This window comes from Stegostoma tigrinum, chromosome 19 (genome assembly GCF_030684315.1).
Source record: "Stegostoma tigrinum isolate sSteTig4 chromosome 19, sSteTig4.hap1, whole genome shotgun sequence".
NCBI classification, from domain to species: Eukaryota; Metazoa; Chordata; class Chondrichthyes; order Orectolobiformes; family Stegostomatidae; genus Stegostoma; species Stegostoma tigrinum.
In genome coordinates this window covers 29,689,535-29,699,316 of record NC_081372.1, presented here as the reverse complement: position 1 = coordinate 29,699,316, position 9,782 = coordinate 29,689,535, and the positions used below count along the sequence as shown (strand labels likewise).

General features: G+C 44.4%; 1 long non-coding RNA gene across 1 annotated transcript; it reads left to right on the top strand.

The window, feature by feature from the left end:
* The first annotated feature begins 1,239 nt into the window (after nucleotides 1-1,239).
* Nucleotides 1,240-7,887, top strand: LOC132210741 (uncharacterized). The gene is made up of 3 exons (XR_009446909.1): nucleotides 1,240-1,313; nucleotides 3,691-3,740; nucleotides 7,777-7,887. It is a non-coding gene; the product is annotated as an uncharacterized LOC132210741 (long non-coding RNA).
* The last annotated feature ends 1,895 nt before the right edge of the window (nucleotides 7,888-9,782 follow it).

Genomic DNA, 9,782 nt, shown 5'->3' with positions numbered 1-9,782 from the left:
GATGAACCATATTGAAAGCTCTGAAAATCCAGCTGAACAATTTTTAATTTTCTCGTCCAAAATTGGATGAGGATTTCCCAGCACCGTTGTCAACAGAGTCCTTGAAACGGGTTAGACCCATCTCCTGCACTTCTGCTTTCACCCACTCTCTTCCCTCTTCCTACAGCAATCTGGTTCCCTTTGTCTTTATCTACCATTCCACCGGTGTCCACACCCAGAAGATCATCAGACACCATTTCCACCACCTCCAATGAGAAGCTAGACACATATTCCCCAACCCTCCCTTGTCTGCCTTCCACAGAGACCACTCCCTCAGGGAAACACTGGTTCACACTTCCTTCATTCCCAAAACCACCCTACAGCCCTATGGGAGCTTCCCCTGCAACTGGTGAAGGTGTAACACTCGCCCATTTACCTCCTCTCACTCCAGAATCCAAGGACCCAAACATACCTTGCAGGTGAAGCAACACAAATGAAGCATAGACTGGGTGACAGGTTCACAGAACATCTATCTTCTGTTCGTAAAAAATACCCTGAGCTTCCAGTTGCCTGCCACTTCAACACACCTCCCTGCTCCCTGGCCAGCATCTCTGTCTCTGACTTGCTAGATTGTTCCAGCAAGGCTCAACGCAGGGTAGAAAAACAACATCTCATTTTCCGCTTGGGGACCCTGCAGCCCTCTGAACTCAATATTGAGTTCAATTATTTTGGGGCCTAAACTCTCCCATGTCCTAGACCCATACCCCACACACCAGGCCTTGTTGTCACATAGCCTTCCATTACACACTACTTATTGTTAGTGACTAACAGTCTCCATTAAGCCTCCTAATCAGATCATTATCAACTCCTTTGTCTGTCCAACTGTCCTTCTCTCTCTCTCTGGGCTCTATCCTATCGTTTACGCCCTACCCCACACTCCTCCCTCTTTTCTGCATATAAACCGACATTTCCCAGCTACTACCCGTTTTGAGGAAGGATCACTGGACCTGAAACCTGAATTTTTTTTCACAGATGCTGCCAGACCTGCTGAGCTTTTCCAACAACTTCTGTTTTTGTTCCTGATTTACAGCATCCACATTTCTTTTGGTTTTTGAACAATTTTCAGTGTCCACTAATAAGAAATGAAATTGCTGGACAAACGCGTCTATGTACTGAAGTGCTGAAGAAGAATCATATTGGATCTTGAAATGTTAACTCTATTTCTGTTTGAACAGATACTGCAAGACTGTGAGTTCCACCATTTCCCAGCTGCTTTCAGTTCTGGATGAAGAGTCACTGGACTTAAGACCAGAAGACATAGGAGCAGAAATTAGGTCATTTGGCCCATCAAGTTTGTTCAACCATTCAATCATAGCTGATAAATTCCTCAATCCCATTCTCCTGCTTTCTCCCTGTAACCCTTGATCCCCTTGATAATCAAGAACTATCTATCTCAGTCTTAAACATACTCAATTATCTGGACTCGACAGGCTTTTGTGGCAGTGAATTCCATCGATTCACCACTCTCTGGCTGAAGAAGTTTCTCCTTATCTCCATTCTAAAAGGTCTTCCATTTACTCTAAGGCTGTGCCCTTGGGTCCTAGTCTCTTCTACCAATGGAAGCATCTTACCAACATCCACTCTGTCCAGGCCATTCAGTATTCAGTAAATTTCAATTAGATCCCCTCTCATCCTTCTAAACTCCAGTGAGTATAGTCCCAGAGTCCTTATACGTTCCTCATATGTTAAGCTTTTCATTCCTGGGACCATTCTCGTGAACCTCCTCTGAGCCCGCTCCAGGGCCAGTACATCCTTCCTGAGATATGGGGCCCAAAGCTGCACACAATACTCCAAATGTGGCTTCACCAGAGCCTTATAAAGCCTCAGTAGTACATCCCTGCTTTTATATTCATGTCCTCTCAAAATAAATGCCAACAATGCATTTGCCTTCCTGACTACTGACTCAATCTGCAAGTTTACCTTGAGAGAATCCTGGATGAGAACCCTCAAGTCTCTTTGCACTTCAGACTTCTGAATTTTCTCTCCATTCAGAAAATAGTCCATGCTTTTATTCTTCTTGCCAAAGTGTACGACCGCACACATTCCCACGTTGTACGCCATCTGCCACTTCTTTGCCCACTCTTCTAACCTGTCCAAATCCTTCTGCAGCCTCCCCACCTCCTCAATACTACCTGTTCCTCCACCTATCTCTGTATCATCTGCAAACTTAACCAGAATGCCCAAAGTTCCTTCATCGAGATCATTAACATATAAAGTGAAAAGTCGTGGTCCCAGCACTCACCCTTGCAGAACACCACTTGTCACCAGCTGCTATCCTGAGAAAGACCCTTTTAGACCCACTGTCTGCTTTCTGCAGGCAACCAATCTTCTATCCATGCTAGCACCTTGCCTCTAACACCACAGGCCCTTATCTTACTCAGCAGCCTCCTGTGTGACACATTGTCAAAGGCCCTTCTTGAAGTCCAGGTAGATAACATCCATTGGCTCTCCTTGGTCTACCCTGCTTGTTACTTTCTCAAAGAATTCTGGCAGGTTTGTCTGGTGTGACCTCCCCTTGATGAAACCATGCTGACTTTGCCATACTATACCATACACTTCCAAATATTCAGAAATCTCATCCTTTACAATGGACTCTACAATCTTACCCATGACGGAGGTTAGGCTAATCAGCCTGTAATTTTCCATCATTTGCCTTACTCCCTTTTTAAACAGGGTGTCACATTAGCGATCTGGGACCCTCACTAATTCTAGTGATGTCTGAAAGATCACCACTAATGCTTCCACTATCTCTTCAGCTATCTCCTTTAGAACTCTAGGGTGTAGTCCATCTGGTCCAGATGATTTATCCACCTTCAGGCCAATTAGATTTACTAGCATTTTTCCTTTGGTGATGGCCATCATACTCACCTCTGTCCCCCAATTCTCTTGAATTTTTGGGAGATTACTCATGTCTTCCACCGTGAAGACTGACATGAAGTAATTATTCACTTCCTAAGCCATTTTCTTTTTCTTCCAAACTATCTCTCCACTGTCATTTTCCAGTGGTCCAATGTCCACTTTTACCTCTCTTTTGTCCCTTATATGTCTAAAGAAAATCTTACAGCCTTCATTTATATTACATGCTAGCTTACCCTCATATTTAATCTTCTCCCTCCTTATTTCTTTTTTTGTTGCCCTCTGTTGGTCTTTGTAAGTTTCCCAGTCCTCTGGTTTCCCACTGCCCTTCACCACATTATATTATTTCTCTTTTGCTTTTACGCTATCCCTGACATCCTTAGTCAGCCATGGATGCCTCATCCTACCTGCACCATGCTTCTTTTGTCTAGGGATGAATTTTTACTGTGTCTCCTAAATTACTCCCAGAACCTCCTGCCATTGCTGTTCCACTGTCGTTCCAACTAGGCTCCTCTTCCAGTCAATTCTGCCTAGCTCCTCCCTCATAGCTCTTCAGTCACCTTTATTCAGCTGTAATACCATTACCTCTGATTCTATCTTCTCCCTCTCAAATTGCAGAGTAAATTCTATCATCTTATGATCACTGCCTCCTAAAGGGTCCTTTCCCTTATTCTCTCTTATCAAGACTTGATCAGTTAACATCTGTTTTTCTGTCCACAGATCCTGCCAAACCTGCTGAGTTTCTCCAGTACTTTTTGTTTTTATTTACTCCAGAAGATTCTGTTTTTATTTCAGATCTCCAGCATCTGCAGTATTTTGCCATCATTTTGATGTCCACTAATCTGGTGAGTGCTTCAACGAATCAGAGCAAATTTGTAAGAATTGACTTTCTTCATGGAAAACATGCTGGGAGTTCTCAGTAAGGCCCCGTCTACCTAAATAATCATACAGGATGTCTCTAATGATACCTTCAAGCATTTAAACTATCAGCAAACGCAAGCTAATGAGCTTGCAATTATCGAGTTCTGCTTGTTGGCATCCTTCCAGTTTAAATAGCTGCAATAAATCACTGGAATATTTCTTGTGAGAACTGCTCAGTAGGTTGATTCACTTAAATAACAATGGGGAATAGATAATATGCTGATGTTGAGGCTCATGATTAGATTGTCATAGCTAGCAGTGAAAAACAAAGATTTTGTTTGGATCACATGATATTGGTGAAAAAAAGTAACATCTTTAACAGGCTCAGTCTTCAAAATAGTACCATAATCATCTGTGAAAGTCTACTACTTTACTTGCTTCCTGCAGTATCAGTTGTGTCACCATCAGACTTCCTGGTATCCTTCAGAATATCTACAACGAGCCTTTCAGAAATAGGGAGAGGGAAAGGAGCTGGGAAATAGAGAAGAGGGATGGGGCTGGGGAAAGGTAAGTGGGATGTTGATAGGTAAATCCAGGTAGGAAGTGGTGGGGATTTGTCAGTGTGATGGGTAGGGCGGATAGGCGGGAGAGAAGATGGACAGGTTGTGGTATCTTTGTGACACTGGAGGATGCCCAGGATGGACATGTCACCCAGGGAGTGGGAGGGGGAACTAAAATGTTTGGCGACTGAAAGGTTTTGTTGTTTGTCACAAACAGAGCACAGATGCTCCATGAAACGATCCCCGAGTCTGCATTTGGCCTTCCTGATGTAGAGGAGGCCACATTGGGAGTAATAGATACGATATACCAAGTTGGAGGCTGTACACGTGAACCTTTGTCAGGTACGAAAAGTTAGCTTTGGGCCTTGGATGGAGGTGAGGGGGGAGGTGTAAGCAGCAGGTGTAGCAGTTCCTGTGTTAGCTGGGAAAGATGCCTGGTGTGGTGGACTGCATGGGGAGTGTGGATCAGATGAGGGATTTGTGGAGTGAGTGGTCCATACGACAGCCAGATCGGTGTTGGGAAGGATATATATCTTTGGTCGTGGGCTCAGGTTGTAGGTGATGGAAGTGGCGAAGGGTGATATCCTAGTTGTGGAGGTTGGTGTGGTGGTATGTGAGGACCAGGGGAATTCTGTCTTTACTTTTGTTGGGGGAAGGTATTTTGAGGACAGAAGTGTGGCAAAAGCAAGAGATGCAGCTGAGGGCATTTTAAATCAGCAGAGATAGGACGTTGCAGTCCTTGAAATAGGAGGACATCTGGGATGTCTGTAAGTGGAATGCTCCATCTTGGGAGCAGATGCAGCAGAGGTGGAGGAATTGGGAGAAAGAGACCGCATTCTTGCAGGAGGGTGGATGAGAGGAGGTGTAATCAGATAGCTTTGGGAGTTGGTGGGCTTGAAAGAGATGTCAATGTTGAGGCAGTTACCAGAGATGGAGACCGAGAGGCCCAGGAAGAGGAGGGAGGTATTGGAAATGGTCTAGGTGAACTTGAGGTCAGGACCGAAAGGTGTTAGTAAAGTTGATGAACTGTTCAAGCTCTGTGTGGGAGCATGAGGCAGCGCTGATACAGTCACCAATGTAATGGAGGAAGAGGTGGGGGATGATGCCAGTGTAACAGCAGAAAAGGGACTATTCCATGTGTCCTCTGAAGAGGCAAGCATAGCCTGGACCTATGCGTGAGCCCATGGCCAACCCTTAGTTTGTAGGAAGTGAGAGGAGTTAAAGGAGAAGTTGTTCAGAGTAAGGACATGTTCCGTTAAGCGGATGAGTGTATCGGTGGAGGGGTCTGGTTGGGCCTTCGGGAGAGGAAGAAGCGGAGGGCTTTTATGCTATCTGAGTATCATCCTCTGCCACTTCTGCCACCTACAATCTGCTCCTATGACCAAAGGGATTTCTCTCCCCACTCCTCTCTGCCTTTCATAGGGAGCGCTCACTCCATGACTCCCTCATTCGCTCCACAGCCCCCACTAACCACACCACACGCAGCACCTTTCCCTGCAACCACAGGAAGTGTGACACCTGCCCACACCTCCCCCCTCACCTCCATCCAAGGCCCAAAGAAAACCTTTCATATCTGACAGGGGTTCACCTTTACATCCTGCAACTTGTTCTACTGTATCCATTGCTACCAATGTGACCTCCTCTATACTGGTGAGGCCAAGTGCAAACTCAGGACTGTTTCCTGGAGTATCTGCCCTCTGTATGCGACAAACGAAAACACCTTCCGGTCACCAAGCATTTTAACACCCCCCTCCACACCCTGGGTGACACGTCCATCCTGGGCCTCCTCCAGTGTCACAACGATGCCACCCGAAAACTGGAGGAGGAACACCTTATATTCCACCTTGAGAGCCTACAGCCCGACAGTCTTAACATAGAATTCACCAGTTTTAAAATCTCCCCAACCCCAGCCTCCTCCCACGTTCAAACATCCCTCCCAGCCTCGCCTCCTTGACCTGACACAACCTGTCCATCTTCTTCCCCGCCTGTCTGCCCTACCCTTCCCACTGACCAATCCCCAATAACCCCACCTACCTTTTTCCAGACCCACCCTCCCTCCCTCCCGCCTCCTTGACCCAACACGACCCGTCCATCTTCTCTCCCACCTATCCGTTCTATCCATCCCACTGACCAATCCCCACCACTCTCTACCTGCATTCATCTATTATCATCCCAACTACTTTTCCCTAGCCCCACCCCTCCTCTCTCTATTTAATTCTAAACTCCCTTTCCCTCCCCATTTCTGCAGAAATGTCCTGACTCAAAACGTCAACTTTCTTGCTTTCCTGATGCTGCCTGGCCTGCTGTGTTCCTCAAGCTTCATACTCCAGCACGTGTAGTTGTTGCTATCTACAACTAGTTCTTTTCCTTTTTGCAATGTTGTGAAATAATCACAATTAACAAGATGGTGCAGGCTACTTTCTGCCATGCATGTCTGCATTTCTGACACTGGAGCTTTCCTTTAACCATCCTAATACGTTGTTCAGTTTTTAAGACTGCTATTCAGTATCTCAATGAATTTGGGCATTAAACACATCTCCATCCTCATTTTCAAAGAAAACTATGCTGCGTTTTAAAGGATTTTTTTGTAAACTTTTACCAGAGAGCCTGTCATTTACACAAGATTGTTACCCAATGGATATGGTGTATCACCTGAACTAAAGGATCAATACTCTTTGAACTCATGGTTGAGAACTTTTTTAAAAATTATAGAGGAAACAATTATTGACATCAGTAGGGGATATAGATTTCAGAACTATATATTTGCAATGTTTCAATCTGTGGATAAATCAAAAACTGAGTAATCTGACTTAGGTCTCCTCCTTTATCACCTGACTATCAGAAATTTAATAATTCTTGTCCCTTCCCTTGCAGTTGAAAAGGACAAAACACTGGATTAATCAAATATAAAAGTCCAGTGATGACTCCTCACATATCCCAAATTCTTGTGTAGGAAGTTGTGCTTATAATCACAACTGACTTTCCCAATTCAGGAACTTAAGATATTCATAAAATATACGGGGTGAAAACATTCACATCTGAGGCATGTGATGACAGATGAGACAATAGTCCCAATTACTGCAGTAAAGCTCAGATTATGTCACGAATCAGTTTATACAATTATTTTTCTCGGTATCGAACTTATAATACCTTGTTATAAAATTATTTATTTGGCCAATATTTGTGAACTTATGTTTAGATCGTAAAAGATGTCATATATCCCACATTACTGTAGTTGTGATTGTCATAAACGTTGTAATAGCTAAAAGTCAAGATTTTTGTCACAGGCTAGAAGTGGAAAGAACTCTACTGAACTTGATCCATGGGCTATTAATAGAAACAAATCTTGAAGTCTTTATTTAGCCTACAGAATTTCAAAGATGCATTTTATTTCTGCTAGTAATGTTTAAGTTTCAGCAGGGTTCCAGTGTACTTTTCCTTCTATATTTCTCTTCTGCAGAATTTGCCTAATCATGCCAAGTGCTTTGGCCCCAGTGAGAATTGAACCCCATGATGCTGGCGTTTACCTGATCTACATGCTAACTCTCCAGTCAACTGAGCTAACTGGCACCTCTCCAGTGTACTAGGAAACACAATAGTCATTATTTAATGACGAGAAAGAACTTACTGTTGGACACATATTTTGACTGTTGGGGTACATTAATATAGGTGCTCCAAGATAGTCTCTGCGCTAATGGATGCAAATCCTCACTGCAACATTTAATGGCATTTCAGTAACATAGTCTTATGGCACTTAATCAAAAACAATGGTCTGGGAAGTGCCCTGCTGTTTCTTGGGCCAATGCCAACCCAAACTATTTGGGGATTACCATAATCTGTTCATCAATATTATGTACAGTCTTAAAACAAATATACATAAACAAATTGAACACTCTAACAGTAGTACAAAATGAATATACACCAGGGAATCTATTGATGATGTTGTCAAGCTGCATATATTTCATTATTTCACTGACAAGCAGATGACCTATGTAGGGACACTGAGGAGTTTTTAAATTAACCATTTATTTCTGATTTAATTTATGAAAAAAATATGAATAGGAAATGTCTAGAGTGGCAGTATACATTCACAGCTTTCTTGTTTCCTTCTCCATCATGGGAAAATAATTATCAGCCTGAAAGCAGATGCAGCCTGACTACCTGTCTGCCAATCTGAAAGTTAATGGATGAGAGCAGCCTGATTGTCACATGAGATTATCTGCCACTGTTTGGTGAGGTCTCACAATCCTCAACCAGACCACTAGATGGAGCTCCAATCTATGACAATATATTTCATAGCATCAAAGAATCCCTACAGTGTGGAAGCATGCCATTTGTTCCATGGAGGCTGCATTGATCCTCTGAAGTGTATCCTACCCAGACCCAATTCCACTACCCTATATGCATAACCCTGATTTCCCATGGCTAATTCACCTCACCTGCACATCTTTGGACTATGGAAGGAAACCGGAGCACCCGGAGGAAACCCACGCAGGAGAGAAATGTGCAAACTGCACACAGACAGTTGCCCAAGGTTGGAATCAAATGCAGGTCTCTGGCGCTGTGAGGCAGCTGTGTTAACCACAGAGCTACCATGCCACCCACTGAATCCAATCATGAAATAATAACAGTCTGAAGTCAAAGAGTCCCCCACTCTCCCCTGCCCACCAAGTTAATACCAATTGAATTGTATTCGTTACTCCTGTGGCTGCTATCAGTGAGAACTGGGACTTGTAAAATAAAAGTTTCCGATTGTTCACAATACAAATTTTCAGAAATGAAGCAAGTAATAAACATTAGCTAGCCAAGAATAAATATCTTTCAATGATTGCTCCTATTATTACAGATTTCTTCCTTTGGTTGCCTCCTGCATCTATTCTCATTTTTTTGAACTTGCCCAGAGAAACTGATGTCAGACTTTCCTTCAGGCATTCCACTCCCGCACATCCCAGATGTCCAAGTTCTTCACGGACTGCAACGTTCCCCCCACAGTGGTCGAGAATGCCCTTGACCGCATATCCCGCAACACATCCCTCACACCCCGTCCCCGCAACAACCGCCCAAAGAGGATCCCCCTCGTTCTCACACACCACCCCACCAACCTCCGGATACAACGCATCATTCTCTGACACTTCCACCATCTACAGTCCGACCCCACCACCCAAGATATTTTTCCATCCCCACCCTTGTCTGCTTTCCGGAGACACCACTCTCTCCGTGACTCCCTTGTTCGCTCCACACTGCCCTACAACCCCACCACACCCGGCACCTTCCCCTGCAACCGCAGGAAATGCTACACTTGCCCCCACACCTCCTCCCTCACCCCTATCCCAGGCCCCAAGATGACTTTCCACATTAAGCAGAGGTTCACCTGCACATCTGCCAATGTGGTATACTGCATCCATTGTACTCGGTGTGGCTTCCTCTACATTGGGGAAACCAAGCGGAGGCTTGGGGACCACTTTG